Here is a 15976-nt window from a genome sequence, read left to right as displayed (position 1 = left end):
TAGATTTAATGTATAATCATAATGGGATATAAGGGATCCCAATACGGACCAGGGGAATTAAACAGCTTTAGTGGAGTACATCTAATTTGTATCATAGCCTACACAGGTATTAAAGACAGGAGTTTTGAAGCGATAGCACAAAGGACATGGTGGGACAAAGACAGACAGAATGGTAGTCAGCATTGTACATGTAACAGAGAGAGAGAGAGTTAATACATATGCTAATGTACACAGACAGGCTGCAACTCACAAGTTCAATGATATATATGCTAATGTTAGCAGACAAGCTGCAACACACAGTTAAATCACAAGAAACAATCCCCCCCCTGCTTGGTCACTTTTCATCACCCCATGAAAGGGAGCACCAGTTTCCAACAACGTGAGCTGCTTGACACTTTAATATCAGGCTCCAAACAGCCTTCGGAGATCGGTGGCCCTAGGGTTCGGGGCTGAAGAGGACATCAGATACGAGCCACAATCAAACGGAACCGCCTGACTACTGCTACTCGTTCGCTGCTGAAGGCAGCGCTTCTCATAGACTGCTACTCGTTCGCTGCTGAAGGCAGCGCCTCTCACAGACTTCGTCGGGACAACACTTACAAAGGTCGTGTGCTTCAAAGACACTGCTTCAATATTTCAACGTATGGGATGGACTAGACTCTTTACTGAGAACTGGAGCCTGATACTCCAAACCCTAATAAGCAGCTGGACTCACTCCCCTGACCTTCATGGTGCTCCCCTACCTAAAGACTTTACACAGACATTACAATTCGGTTATTGACCAGCTGGGTAAAACTACACCTTACACTTGAAAGATCAGTGTTACTGATCTAAAAGAAAAGTGAGGAGAGGGGGGGGGGGGGGATCAGTCACACTGACACTAGTAACCAAAGATCAGTAACACTGATCATGGTGAAAGATCAGTATTACTGATCTAAAAGAAAAGTGAGGATTGTGAGAGATGGGAAAATTGACCTAAAATTATGAACATGGAAGAAACTAAAGTTCATCAGTAAAATGGCTGAAACCAGTTCAAACAGGATAAGTTTGGGGCTTAGGATGCAGGAAAGCAGAGTCAGCACGATTAACATAAGAATCTTCTATCCTTTGTGACAAGACCATAGGACTAAGATAAGGAATGGTAAGGTACAATAGAATGTAGGAAGTTGAGGTAGTCTGGATCAGATAAGGGTCTCCTAGCCCTGGACAGAAGTACCAAGTCATACATTTCTAATTAGCTAACCATACACAGATTTATACATATGAAATTAGCCAACCCTAGATAGAATGAGTCAACTCTGCATATTAAGAGACTGTAGCCCAGAGAATCAGGAAGGTGTGAATAAGGACAATGACATGATGGGGCACCCACAGGATACCCCCTGGTCCTCCAAGTGTACTGAAACTGCACGTAGGCAGGAAGAATTACCTATGCCAAACCCATCCAGGGGGCAGAAGAATGTAAGGGGGAGGGCATTCTGATACTGAAATTGACTGTATAAAAGTTGGGTGAGCCCCAGTATGTGTGTGTATTCCCAGGGTAAGGGGAAGCACCCAACTTTGCATTGTTGTAGTAATAAATGTTCTTTGTTCTCAATTTTTGTCTCGAGCAATTTCTTTAAAGGTACTTTAATTCCTAACATAACCTTTACGCCACAAAGCTTCTTTAACTGGATTAAATCGACGTCAACGTTGAATGACCTCTTGACTCAAATCAGGATAGAAAAAAACTCTGCTATTCTGAATCAATAATGGAGTTTGTCATTGTCTTGCACTTTGCACTGCTAGTCGAAGTATTGCTTCTCTGTCCAAATAATTCAAACATCGAATTGTTACTGGTCTCGGTGGTTGACCAGCTGAGGGTGTTCTTCTTAGAGCTCTATAGGCTCTTTCCAGTACCAATCCTCCAGAAAAAAATTCTTGCCCTAATACTTGTGGGATCCTGTCTTTAAAGAAACAAAGAGGATCTTGTCCTTTTATACCTTCTGGCAAACCAACGATTTTCACATTATTCCTTCTGCTTTGATTCTCCATGTAGTCTATTTTCCTCTCTAACTCCTTCTCGTGTTCTCCCAATTCTATGTCTGATTTTTCAACCTTCAACACTTTTTCTGTGTTAGAAGCCACTTGTTGTTCACAGTTCAAAAAAGCAGTCTGAAATTCTTAAAATTCTTCATAAGATGCATCCACATGTGCTTTAACTATATTCAATTCTGAACTTATCATTTGAACCATCTCATTCATTAGAGGTTGAATGACTGCATTTAATTGCATGCAATGTAAGTCAGAAAAGCTCAGCCCTGCTCTCTCTGACGTAGTGGCAGACAAGGTAACTGCAGCTCCTGCTGCCACTCAACAGAAGGCATTTTAAAGGTTTTACTGCGGGTCTGGACTCCCAGTGACGGCACCCCAACTTCCTCAGGGGGTTGCCACTGGTCTCCCCCCGCATCTCGTTGTTTTTTCACAAAATCACGAAGGAAAGCGATATCTTCAGGTCGAAATGCTTCCTGATCCATTTCCAACAATGGAGTCGTCTTCCTGCATGCTCCCTCGATTGAAATCAAAAGGCTTTCCAAATCAGGATCCACTTCTTGGGAACAGGCACCTTCTTCCAGAGAACGGGTAATTCCAGCGCCATCCTTCACTTGGTGAGTAATAGACATTTTCTTTTCAGCTCCCACAGGCGATCTTTGAGGTTTAGACACTGAAGACATTAAACCTGAAGCTGTATCAAGTCGTCTCGGCCCCATATCTTCAGCACTTCGAAAATGTAACATTTTCTGCACTTGAGGTTTAATCTTTTTACCATTAATGGCCATAATAGTTCCTTAATACTTTAAACTAAAATTTAAAAAGTTTAAACTTGAAAACAAAGGGTTAAAAAATGGGTACTTAAAAGTGTGGCCAGAGAGGTTGAGATTACACGTCTAGACTCTTTGCCACTTGCCACGCCCCCCCTCCCCCGCTTGCAGGACCTTGGACCTTGAGGTTCTTTCCATCCAAGTTCACCAGGCCCACTGTGACTTTGAGGAAGTTTGTGAAGCAGGCGATCCACTGCTCGAACCATTCAGCAGCTCTGGGTGCCTGTGGATCAATTTTGAGGTGGTCGGGTCTCAGCAGCTTGTCCATCCCATGTGGAAAATTAATGTGTATTAAGTTGATCCGCACTATCAATTACTCAGAAGACTGAGCGAGGAACGATAGGCTTTAATACACATTAGATATCAGTTGGCCCAACTCCATGCACTGGAATGAATGGAAGGGGGTAGGGAGGTCGACCTTTATAGCCAGGTCATGAGGGAGGGGTTACAGGGGATCGAGTCATCAGTGGGCAGCCCACCTACTTATACACAGGACAGCACAAAATAGTATGTACACATCACCACACCAACCCCACCCAGAGCACCAGAGTTGGCAGGGACAGAGTGAATCTGACGTTTCCACACTGTCCCAGTAACTGACAGGAGGGGACTGAAACCTTATCCCAGTCCCAGAGATTGGCCCACTGTATGAATCCAACTTATGTCAGGCACTGGGAGCTGAAGGTTCAGTCTAAGACTGACCCCCATTCCAGAGACTGAGCTGCAGAGTCACCAACATTCTAGAACCTTCTCCCTTTTTCCCTCCTCCTCTGTCTCATTCCCTCCAACTCCCCAACCCTTTCCATTCTGTCTCCTGTCAGAGCACCACCCTCCTTCGTCCTCTGTCCTCGCTCCTATTACTTCTCTGCAGAGCCACCAGAGAATTCATATTGGGAAGAAACCATTCACCTGCTCCCTGTGCGGGAACGGGTTCTCTTGGCAATCCAGCTTGTGGGTAAACCAGCAGGTTCACACAGGACAGAAACTTTTCTCTCGCAGATAGGTATTGCCCCACTGCACCTCTTTGCAGGACCACCAGTGTATTTGCACCGGGGTGAGAACATACACCTACTCCCTAGTCAGGAAGAAGCTCACTCAACCCTCCAGTCTGTGGGGACACCAGCAATTTCACACAGGGAGAGGGAGGCTCAAGATGGACAGTCACCATCTTTTCTCTCTGGTAAAAGTTTGTTTGAGGTGAGGGGGAGGGAGGAAATATTTTACTCAGAGGGTTGTGAGTGCTTGGAATGGGCTACCAGGTGCAATTGGTTCTCGGGAGACCCATGAATATGGAGGGAGGTGGATCATGTACAGGCAGCAGTTTAGTTCAGTACAAACACACGTGGGCTGAAGGGTCAAAGTTTCAGAGTTCACTGGTTTAAGGATTGTTGTGTTGATGGGGATTTTCCTTGTAGCCTGAGCTCCTCCCCGTCTTGTTCTCCCTACTCTATTATTTGGGCCCATCCCTTTTTCCCTGCTTTTCTGAGTGTGGGGTTCCTGCCATCTATTGCCTTCCATGGATGCTGTCTGACCTGCTGAGTTGCTCCAGGATTTTGTGCATTGGTGCTGAGGTGACTGTGGTGGTGACCTCTGACCTGGTGCCTGCATGGATGTGCTTTTGTGATGAGATCATTAACCAGCCAGGAGACATCAGTGTCATTAACTGCTGGACAAGACTTAGCTGTGCAATTTCCCTTTGGTGTTTGCAATTAATATTGTACTGACAATAACCACACCAGCAGTGTGAGTATAAGACAGGTTTAATAAGCTAATATGTACACTAAGGTCTTGTGTCTCTGCAAGATGAACCTGGAAGGCTAGACTGTAGCTCTGGACTGCTTTCTATACAAGGTCACCGGGATGACCCCTGGTGACCTAGTGGTGTAATTACATATCACCACAGATTAAGTTTGGGATTCAACGCTGCAACCTCTGGATGTTTAAAAGATGAGGGTGTGCAGATGCTAGGATCTAATGCAGGACACAAGTGATGGAGAAACTCAGAAGGCCATGCAGCATCCATAGACAGTAAAAGGCAGTTGACATTTCGGGCCTGAGCCCTTCCCCAGGAGTGCCGAAAATGAGGCAGAGGGGAAGGGGGAGAAGCACGGCCTTACAGGTGGAAGAGAGAGAAAAGATGAGAAGTTATGGGGGGAGGGCTAAGAAGGGTAGCTTTCTGATCAGAGAAGGGGGTGGGGACCTGGAGGAGAGGAAACAGGGATAACAGAAACTGGATGCCACCTGGTTGGAGAGTGCCGGGACGGATAATAAGATGCAATGCAGATTAGTGCTGGAGAAACTCAGCAGGACACACAGTGGCCACAGGAAGGGAAAGGCAGTCGATGTTTCGGATTTGGGCCCTTTGTCAGGAATGTAGAAAATTAAGGAGGGGGGTTAGCAGCACAGATGAACTGATAAGAGGTCATAGCTGGATACAGGTGAGAGAAGAGACAGAAGCCGAGAAGTGACCAGTGAGATGGCAGACAGTTTTTCTCTGATCGGTTAAGACTGGGAAGGAGATAGGGAACTGGGGCAGGGGGAAAGGAGACAGAGATCAAGGAAAGAAAGAAAAGTCTCCAAAAGTAACCCTGGAAATTACAGGCTGGTGACCACGACCTCGGTAGTAGGTAAATAATTGGGTGTTCTAAGAGATCCTATATACTAGTATTTAGATAGCCTGGGACTGATTAGGGATAGCCAACATGTCTTCATATGTGGTAGGTAATGTTTAACCAATCTAAAAAAATTTTTTGAGGAGGTTACCAGGAACCTGTGGGTGTTGTCTGTATGGACTTTGGAAAGGCCTTTGACAAGGTCCCGTCAGGATGGTCAGACACTTGGTATTCATGGTGAGGTAATAAAATGGATTTGACATTGGCAAAACAGGAGAGGTCAGAGAGTGTTTGGGGATGAAAACTCCTCAGTCTGGACGCCTGTGTGAGAGATGAGTAAAACTAATATGAAAATATGAGTGATGAAGAAAGCTAGTATGGATATATGTGTAATGAATAAAGCCAGTATGAATAGGATAAGGGTAGATAATAGAATGTAGGAAGTAAAGTTAGTCTGAATAAGATAAGGGTCTTCTAGCCTTAGACAGAGTCAGCAAGTTCCGCATATGTAATTAGTAAGCCTTAGACAGAATTAGCAAGTTCTGCATATAAGAGTTAGTAAGCCCTGAGGGTTGGGAAGGTGTGAATAAGGACAAAGGCAGTGAATAAGGACAATGACATGGTGGGATACAGACATGATACCCCTGGTCCTCCAAGTTCACAGAAGCAGCACGTAGGCAGACAGGATTGCCTAATGCCAAACTTATCCTGGAGGCAGAAGAATGTTAGGGGGTGAGGGTACCTCTACACTGAAGTGAACTGTATAAAAGTTGGGTGAGCCCCAGTATGTGTGTGTATTCCCAGGGTAAGGCGAAGCATCCAACTTTGCATTGTTGTATAATAAATGTTCTTTGTTCTCAATTTTTGTCTTGAGCAAAATCTATGAAGGTACTTCTGTTTCTCACACCTGTGACTAGTGATGTGTCTCTGGGACTGGTCCTGGGACCATTGTTGTTTCTCATCTATAGTAATGATCTGGATGATAATGTGGTAAATTGGATCAGCAAGTTTGAATTATACTTATCTCCTGTTGCTTCTATTATTACTAATTCTATATTATCTAAACCATTTGAACTTTATTGTGGGACTAGACAGGATGCCCTCTTGGTCCATTACACTGATGACCTTTTGCTTCTTCTCATGGATCCTCCGTTCCTGCTATACTAACATTATTTCAGCAATTCGGCCAGTTTTCTGGATATAAATTAAATTTACAAAAGAACAAATTATTTCTTTTGAACACTCTAGCCCCCTTACATACTGCTTTTTAGTTTGAAGATTGCTGCAACCCAATTTGCATATGTTGGTGTAACAATTACTAATAGTCATAAACATCTGAAGAGAATTTCCTTACATTATTAAAGCAGGTAAAGAAATCGTTATCCCAGTGGTCTCCTCTTTTGATGTCCTTAATTGGACAAATTAATGTCATTAAGATGAAATTTTTTCCTAAAATTTTATATATATTTTTTAAGCTATTCCAATTTTTGTTCCTAAATTGTTTTTTTGACTCGTTTTATTCCATCATATATTTGGAAAAATAAATGTCCTCATATAAGTAAAATATATCTCCAAAACATTAAGAGGAATAGAGGCTTGGCTCTACCTAACTTCAGATTTATATTTTGGTTATATTATGATCATAAAATGGGTGTTTTTGAACTGAATTTAACCCAGAAATTCTCTATTGTTTCAATATTTGGAGCACCTTTACCTATTCCAATCAGTAAAGATTGATAATCTCATGGTTAAACATGCAATAAAGATTTGAATTCAGTTCAGAAAACATTCTGGGCTCCAAACGTTCCTTCTTTATCAATTTTTTTTTACAACCTTCTTTGATGGAGTCTGCTTTTCAGCAATGGACCAGATTTGGTATCAAACATTTTTATTGATAACTATCTTGCTACATTTCTTTTAAATTTAATTTACTAAATTCTCACATTTTTAGATATTTGTAGATTAGGGTCTTTCTCTATTCTTTATCTTGTGAAAGATTTTTAAAGCTATGTTTTTGGGAGATAAATTGTGGAGGGTTTGTTTGAGTAGGTCACATAAAAACACTTTAAAACAGATCATTTAAAATACTGAAGCTCTGCCCCATGCTAGACATATCGGCTCCATAGATTTACAAGAGCTTTGAAGAGTGCTCAAGACACTTCACTAATGGATTGATGTTTAAAAAAGGCAACAGATGAAAAATCTTGTTGGAGCCGCAGATTGTCTGCAAGATCTTGTTGTTCTAAGAGGGTCATCTGGTTTTTCAAGCAGAGAAAGTCAAATAGACTTTCTCTCAGAGAGAGAGAGAGAGAGAGAGAGAGAGAGAGAGAGACACACACACACACACACACACACACACACACACACACACACACACACACACACACACACACACACACACACACACACACACACACACACACATCACTTTCACAATGTTACAGCCAGCAAGAAGCAGCTGGGACTGGAACAGGACAAGTGACAAGTTTGTGGAAAGCCCCATTTGGAAGATAGCCTGGTCAAAACCCTTGTGGTTCATGGAAGAGGAGAGGACTGGCTGTCTAATGTTTCACTTGGAATAAGAGGAACAAAAAGGAACTCTGTGGTGACCACAGGGTGTTCTCATCCCCCTACTCCTCCAGCCCCACTGGGTGCAGCTAGACAAGAATGAAAATATGATGCCAGAGCCTCCACACTCTCCTCCCTGTAACATCCTGGAATAGATTTCCTCCAGTCCAGGAAGTGGTCTATTTCTAAAGGAGCTGAATTCACTGACACCCTTTATCCTCCAATATTTATCCGATCCAATAACTCACCCTGTCCTCCACATAAAGGTACTGGCTTCACCCCCTCCTCCATGACACCCAGTGGGGGGCAACGTCACCCTCACGCCCCATTTTCACACAGAAATGGGCCTCACAGCTCTCCCTCCATCTCCTGCTGCCCGTTTACAATTTTAGAAATAGTCATTTTTGTATTTTGTGTACATTTTATTTGCTTTTCCTTTATCTTCAAACATCCACCTGCCTCCAAGTTTTCTGATATAATTAAATCACCCCCACACACTCTCCACAATTCCGTGCTTTCTCCTGTGTTAAATGGCAGCAGAAATTGCACTGGATCAGCTCTGATTCTCCATCCGCAGTGACCCAGACAGAGAGAACGACTTCTGATTGGCGGAGCGAGGCTCTGTGATTTGTTCGCTAGGGTATCCAACCAGAACGTGTCACTGCAAAAATGCATCACCAATGTCAATCCTTTCTGTCTCCAATCCCTCATTAGCATGGGGCGACGGGGCTGCCTATTTAACCTGTGCTCTCAGATGTTTGTGGTTATTTCAGTGTTTGAAGGTGATCGAGAAAAATCCCTGAGCAGCAGAAACCAGTTCCCAAGAAGGGCGCTAAGAAAGCCTTGGCCAAGCCAGCAGGCAAGGTGGGCAAAAATGCAGGATAAATTATGTACCTGTACAATACAAGACTAAAAGCTGTTCCTCTTTTGTAAATATCTTACTCAATCAATTTACAAACTTTTGCATTGTATCAGTTATCTCATATTGAGGAAATTATTTACAGAACAGGAAAAGATGTTCAGAAACTTTTTACATTTTGTCAGTCATCTCATGGTTTAACTTCCATGTTCAACATTGTTGCTCTAATATTCAATCACCACCCTTGTGGCACCTTGTTGTTTCTTCCCTTGGGTTGAGGAGCTCCCTTCAGTGACAGTCCTTCAGTGTCTGGTAATGCGTAGGGGAGGGGTGTCTAAACTGTACTCATTCCCCACAGTGGCCACGCATTAGCTGCACCAAGCCTAGATCTGTAGCCTGGAATGTGGCAGCATTCCCAGACCAACATCTCAGTATGCTGAAAGACCGTTAGGTTTCGGGCTGACCAAAGGTGTCCTTTACCGAGTTGATGGTCTTCCAGCAGTTCTGGACGTCAAACTCAGAGTGGGTCCCCGAAATAGTTTGTAAATCAGGGAGTCCTCTGTCATGCTTTCACTAGGGATGAACCATGACAGAGCTCCCTGCTTCCCTCTCCACTTCCTCTTTGCCAATTTGCATTTGGCAAGGAAGTGGGCAATTGTCTCTACTCCACTGCAGCCAATCTGAGGATAGCGTGCGTTGCGTGTAATGTTCATGTCGTACAGGAAGGATCTCACTAGGAGAGCCCCACTCACCACCAGCCAGGCCAAGTCCTGGTGCTTGTTAGCGAGCCTTGTCGATGAGGCATTCCACCAGATGACTGGATGGACTGCTCCATGAACCATCTCTCTGGTTCCATCAAGCCCTCCTCTCAGCTTCTGCAGATGTTCCATGCTGACCACTATGGTCAAAGGTGTTGTCCTGTAGAACTTTTCCTTGAAAGATAGATAGTGCAGCACCACCCAGCTAACTGGGACATTGCACGGCAATGGGGCCAGACCTATCCTTTGAATCACCTGGAACTGGTAGAACCTCAGCACATAGTGGCATCTGAACAATGCCCTTGTGACTGTCCGGGCATAGGTGCAGGGGATAGGCCGAACCTATGCTGCGTACAGCAGCATGAGGAGCACCTCACAGCTGTATTCAAGAGGGAATGCCATGCCCACAGTCCCACGTTTTGGTGGACCTTAGTGATTCATTCCATCCAATTCTTAGTGCATGCCACAGCCCCACCGAACCAGATCCCCAGTACCTTCAGGCAGTCTGTTGTGACTGTGAAGGGGATGATGGACCAGTTGGGCCAATTTCTGAAGAGCCTTGCTTGGCTCTTCTTTTGATTGACTCTGGCGCCTGATGCGGAATCAAATTACCCACATAATCCAGACTGATTGTGTGTCTGAACAGAAGCGTGACGACTTTGCACAAATTATCTCCGAGCCTCAGAACTGAGTGAGAAATGAAGCGGGAGGCGGCAGCAGAGCAACTTAAAGGCAGTGAGCGGACAGGGCAGAGAAATCTTGCTGTCAGGTCCCACCACCTCCACCTCTGTTTCTGTCCCCTCCAAAATTCTCCCATGCCTATTAAAATCAAAATCCTGGAGTCCCGGACTCACCCCCATCCGTCTCCAAGGACGGAATGGTTGTAGTAAAGGAATTTTAATCTGAATTCAACAAGGCATTTCCTGTTTAAACCCATTTAATTGATTCACTGACTGTGTTCTCTCCCCCAATCACTGACATGTTCCCTGCTTTCCGGCCGAAATGTTAAACCCAACAAAAGCCAGGAACTGATGGTTGACCTCTTTCTGTAATGGGCCAGGCGGGAAGCCTCGTCCACAATGCCCTAGAAAATGTTGTTAATAAATGAGTTCATGATGCTAATGGCCTTGGAGGAGATGCCAGTGTCAGGGTAAACCTGCTTCATCACCTTGTAGATGTAGATGGAGTAACTCTCCTTCCAACCTTCCCGCGCATCATGCCCACTTTGCCTGCTGGTTTGGCCAAAGGTTTCTTGGCGCCCTTCTTGGCAGCTGGTTTCTGCTCTTCAGGCATTTCCTTAATCACAGAAGCAGCAGAAAACATCTGTGAGTGCAGCTTAAATAGGCAGTCCCGTCACCCTATGCTAATGAGGGATTGGAGACGGAAAGGATTGTCATTGGGGATGTATTTTGCAGTGACACGTTCTGGTTGGATACCCGAGCAAACCAATCAGAAGTCACTCTCTCTGTCTGGGGCACTGTGGACAGGGAATCAGCGGTGATCTGGTGCAGTTCCCACTGCCATTTAACACAGGAGAAAGCACAGAATTGTGGGAGCGTATGGGGGTGATTTAATTTAATCAAGAAAACTCAGAGGCAGGTAGATGTTTGAAGATAAAGGAAAAGCAAATAAAAATGTACACAAAATACAAAAATGATGATTTTGTGGAGCACATAATAATCACATCAACATGACGGAGTGATTAAACAGCTTTAATTACCAAAAATCTGACCATTACTGAAACACTACTTGGCCAGGTTCCAGGTACAGGAGCAAGAGGGGGCAAGTCCGGGCAAGCCAGTCTTTACTGGTGTGAGAGATAATAGAATATAGGAAGTAAAGCTAGTATGAATGAAATAAGGAATACTAGACTAGATTAGAGGAAGTTAAGTAAGTGCTGAGTAGGGATGAATTCCGATAAGAATGTGAGGAAGGGTTATGCAAGTATAATAGAATAAGGGTCTTATAGTGATAGACAGAATTAGCAAATTCTGCATATAGAATTAGTAAGTCCTGGGGGTTGAGATGTGTGAATAAGGACAAAGGCAGAATCATGAATAAGGACAATGACATGATGGGACTCCCGACAGGATACCCCATGGTCTTTCAAATTTACGAAACTGCACTTAGGCAGACAGAATTACCAAATGCCAAACCAATCCAGGAGGCAGAAAAATGTTGGGGGGGTGGGGGGGAAGGATACCTCTACACTGAAATGAACTGTATAAAAGTTGGGTGAGCCCCAGTGTGTGTGTGTATTCCCAGGGTAAGGGGAAGCACCCAACTTTGCACTGTTGTACAATAAATGTTCTTTGTTCTCAATTTTTGTCTCAAGTGAAATCTGTGAAGGTACTTCTGTTTCTCACAAATGGGTTCCCTTGGGAGGGGATGTGGGGGGTCTCGGGTTCGTAAATGTGCCTCTGACCAGTACGGAGATGCGCAATTTTAAGAAGGAAATGACCTCTTTGATAGAAGACCCTCAGGGATGTGCAGAACAATTAGATCAATTTTTGGGACCTAATATATATACCTGGGATGAATTAATGTCTATCTTTAAGACTCAATTTACTTTGGATGAGCGTGGAATGATTCGCCAGGCAGGGATTAGAGTCTGGGATAGGGAACACCAAGGGGGACCAGAGGCGATACCTGGAGAAGCTAAATTTCCCCTGGTAAACCCAAATTGGGATAAGACTACTAATGATGGTCGCACGCGAATGGATGAGTACAGGGTTAATCTAGTAAAAGGAATGAAGGAGTCTGTTCCAAAAGGACAGAACTTTAAGAAAGCATTTGAGGTTCCCCAAGGTCCCGAGGAGACCCCCTCTGCATTTCTGAATCGATTGCGTGTGGCCATACAGCAATATGGGGGGGGGGGGGGGTTGTATATAGAATCCCCAGCAGTTGAACAGTTGGTATTGACGGGCTTTGTTACTAATTCAGCCCCAGATATCAGGAAGAAATTACAAAAGACAGAGAATGGGCATGAACAGGGAATAATACAGCTTTTACAGATCGCACAAAGGTGTAGTGCACACCTTTGAAAAGATTTGGAAAAAGCAGGGAATGATAACTGGGAAGGACAAAAGTTGATCCATGAAAATGTAACTGCGCTGGGTAGGTCATATCTCCAGAATGGAGGACCATCGCCTTCCCAAGATCATGTTATATGGCGAGCTCTCCACTGGCCATCGTGTCAGAGGTGCACCAATGAAGAGGTACAAGGACTGCCTAAAGAAATCTCTTGCTGCCTGCCACATTGACCACCGCCAGTAGGCTGATATCGCCTCAAACCGTGCATCTTGGCGCCTCACAGTTTGGCGGGCAGCAACCTCCTTTGAAGAAGACCGCAGAGCTCACCTCACTGACAACAGACAAAGGAGGAAAAACCCAACACCCAACCCCAACCAACCAATTTTCCCTTGCAACCGCTGCAATTGTGTCTGCCTGTCCTGCATCGGACTTGTCAGCCACAAACGAGCCTGCAGCTGACGTGGACATTTACCCCTCCATAAATCTTCGTCCGCGAAGCCAAGCAAAAGAAGAGAAGAGATGCTCTTACGTTACCTGAGGAGATAGCTGTAGTTCATGTACAGGGCCATCAATGTATTGACAGTCCTGAAGCACAGGGGAACAGACGGGCAGATGAAGCTGCCAAACAGGCTGCACTCACAGAAAAAATAGACATGCAGCTGTTACTCCCCACCCCACATGAGATTCAAAAGACTCCCATCTTTTCACAGGAAGAGGAGGTTTATATGAAAGACCAGGGAATGCATTAAACTATGGTGGTGGTGGACGGCAGAGGGACGCCAAGTACTGAACAAAGCCTTGGCTCATCAGATTATTGATCAGCTCCATCAGCAGACACATTGGAAAACACAGGCACTTGTTGATGCTTTTGTACGGTCCTTTAATTGCTCAGGAATATGCACCATAGCCAAGCAAAGTACTCGGGGGTGCCCAATCTGTCAGCGAGTAAATAAGAAAGTCATGCGCCAGGTAATGCCTGGCGATCGCGATATAGCCGTATGCCTGTTTCAACGAATACAGATTGACTTCACGGAATTACCTAAGAGAGGGGTTTATAAATACCTCCTGGTGATGGTGGATCATCTTACTCGATGGGTTGAGGCTTTTCCGACCCCTAATGATCGTGCTAGCACCGTTATCCAGATATTACTAGAGTCTGTTATTCCGCATTATGGCATTATTCAAACCATTGACTCAGATCGAGGTACACATTGTTAGAAATTAAAGTACCTTTAAAGAAATTGCTCGAGACAAAAATTGAGAACAAAGAACATTTATTACTACAACAATGCAAAGTTGGGTGCTTCCCCTTACCCTGGGAATACACACATACACTGGGGCTCACCCAACTTTTATACAGTTGATTTCAGTATAGGAATACCCTCCCCCTTACATTCTTCTGCCTCCTGCTGGAGAGGTTTGGCATTAGGCAATCCTGCCTGCCTACGTGCAATTTCAGTATACTTGGAGGACCGGGGGGGGGGGGGGTATCCTGTCGGTGTCCTTATTCACACCTTCCTGATTCTCAGGGCTACAGTCTCTTGATATGCAGAGTTGACTCATTCTATCTAGGGTTGGCTAATTTCATATGTATAAATCTGTGTGTGGTTAGCTAATTAGAAATGTATGACTTGGTACTTCTGTCCAGGGCTAGGAGACCCTTATCTGATCCAGACTACCTCAACTTCCTACATTCTATTGTACCTTACCATTCCTTATCTTAGTCTTATGGTCTTGTCACAAAGACTAGAAGATTCTTATGTTAATCGTGCTGACTCTGCTTTCCTGCATCCTAAGCCCCAAGCTTATCCTGTTTGAACTGGTTACAGCCATTTACTGATGAACTTTAGTTTCTTCCATGTTCATAATTTTAGATCAATTTTCCCATCTCTCACAACATTTTACCTCAGGTACTCCAGGGTGTGTGTAAAATTCTGGGAATAGATTGGCAGTTACATACCCCATGGCACCCCCAGAGTTCAGGCTGTGTTGAACAGATGAATCAGACCCTGAGAAATCAACTCACTCGACTTCATGAGGAAACTGGCCTCTCCTGGATTAAATGCTTACCCTTAGCTTTAATCAGGATTCGCACAGCTCCTCGTAAGGACCTTGCTGTCTCACCATATGAAATAATGTTTGGTCTTCCTTACATGGGATTCCACACTGATACCCCTATCCCTGAGGCTAATGACCTGTACATATCTAAATATTTACAGGGACTTTCTACTTCTCTGTATGACTTAAGACAGAAGGGTTTATTAGCTCAAAACCCACCCCTGGACTATCCTATTCATTCTGTTAAACCTGGTGATTGGGTATATGTAAAAGCGTGGCAAGGCCATAAACTAAAACCGATATGGGACGGCCCTTATTGTGTACTTCTGATTACAGACTCTGCAGTGCGAACAAAAGAAAAGGGGTAGACTCACATACAATGCATTAAACAAGCTAACCCATGAACTAAAGACGTTGATAATATACCCTCCACCTGGCGTGCAGTCTCGCATCCTTCTGGTCTGAAAGTTACGCTACGCCGGGAAAGAGTGCTGTAATGTTATTTTTATTATTTGCTGTATTGTTTTTCTGCTGGTTCCCAATTTTTGGGAAACCACCCAATTGTACACAATGTATTAAGTTATCCTGGAATAGGGGCATGTAATGGAGGATTAAAACCATGTGCCCAGATGATTTTTGCTTATGTGGAACTGACGACACTGGGGCCACACTCAGGTCACCTTAGTCTCAAAACTACCAGATGTAATTAAACTCAGCCATGGGGATTTATCTGAAGATACACTTTGAAATGGAATTCCACTGTGAGGCCCAGGGAAAGCAGTTGTCAAATACGACACTCTGAAATTGATGAATTGGTCACAACCTGTCTTGCTCAAGAAGTTTTAATGAGTCTTTGTATCTACGAGATAAACCAGGAAATCATAGCATCCTGATTCCATAATAATCAATCTTCTAAATTGTAGAATAGTATGTTCAGCTTTGATTTTGACTGACAAATGTTAGAAGGAGTAGGCGCATGGCTAATTGTTCTTTCCTAAATGTAGGATAGCATGGCATTGCAAAGCCTTAGAAGTTTCAATACTTCTTAGTATCTACGAGATAAACCAGGAGATCATAGCATCCTGGTTCCATAATAATTAATCTTCTAAATTGTAGAAGATTATGTCAAAACCCTGGGATGTGGATGGGCACTGATATGATTGACTGTCTAGTTCCTTTTGGGGTCACCTGATCAGTAGTAGTGTACCCTGCCCGGGTCAGGTCTCG

The sequence above is a fragment of the Narcine bancroftii genome, chromosome 5, assembly GCF_036971445.1.
Source record: "Narcine bancroftii isolate sNarBan1 chromosome 5, sNarBan1.hap1, whole genome shotgun sequence".
Taxonomy (NCBI): domain Eukaryota; kingdom Metazoa; phylum Chordata; class Chondrichthyes; order Torpediniformes; family Narcinidae; genus Narcine; species Narcine bancroftii.
The sequence above is the reverse complement of the archived record's forward strand: the minus strand, read 5'-3'. Positions refer to the sequence as shown.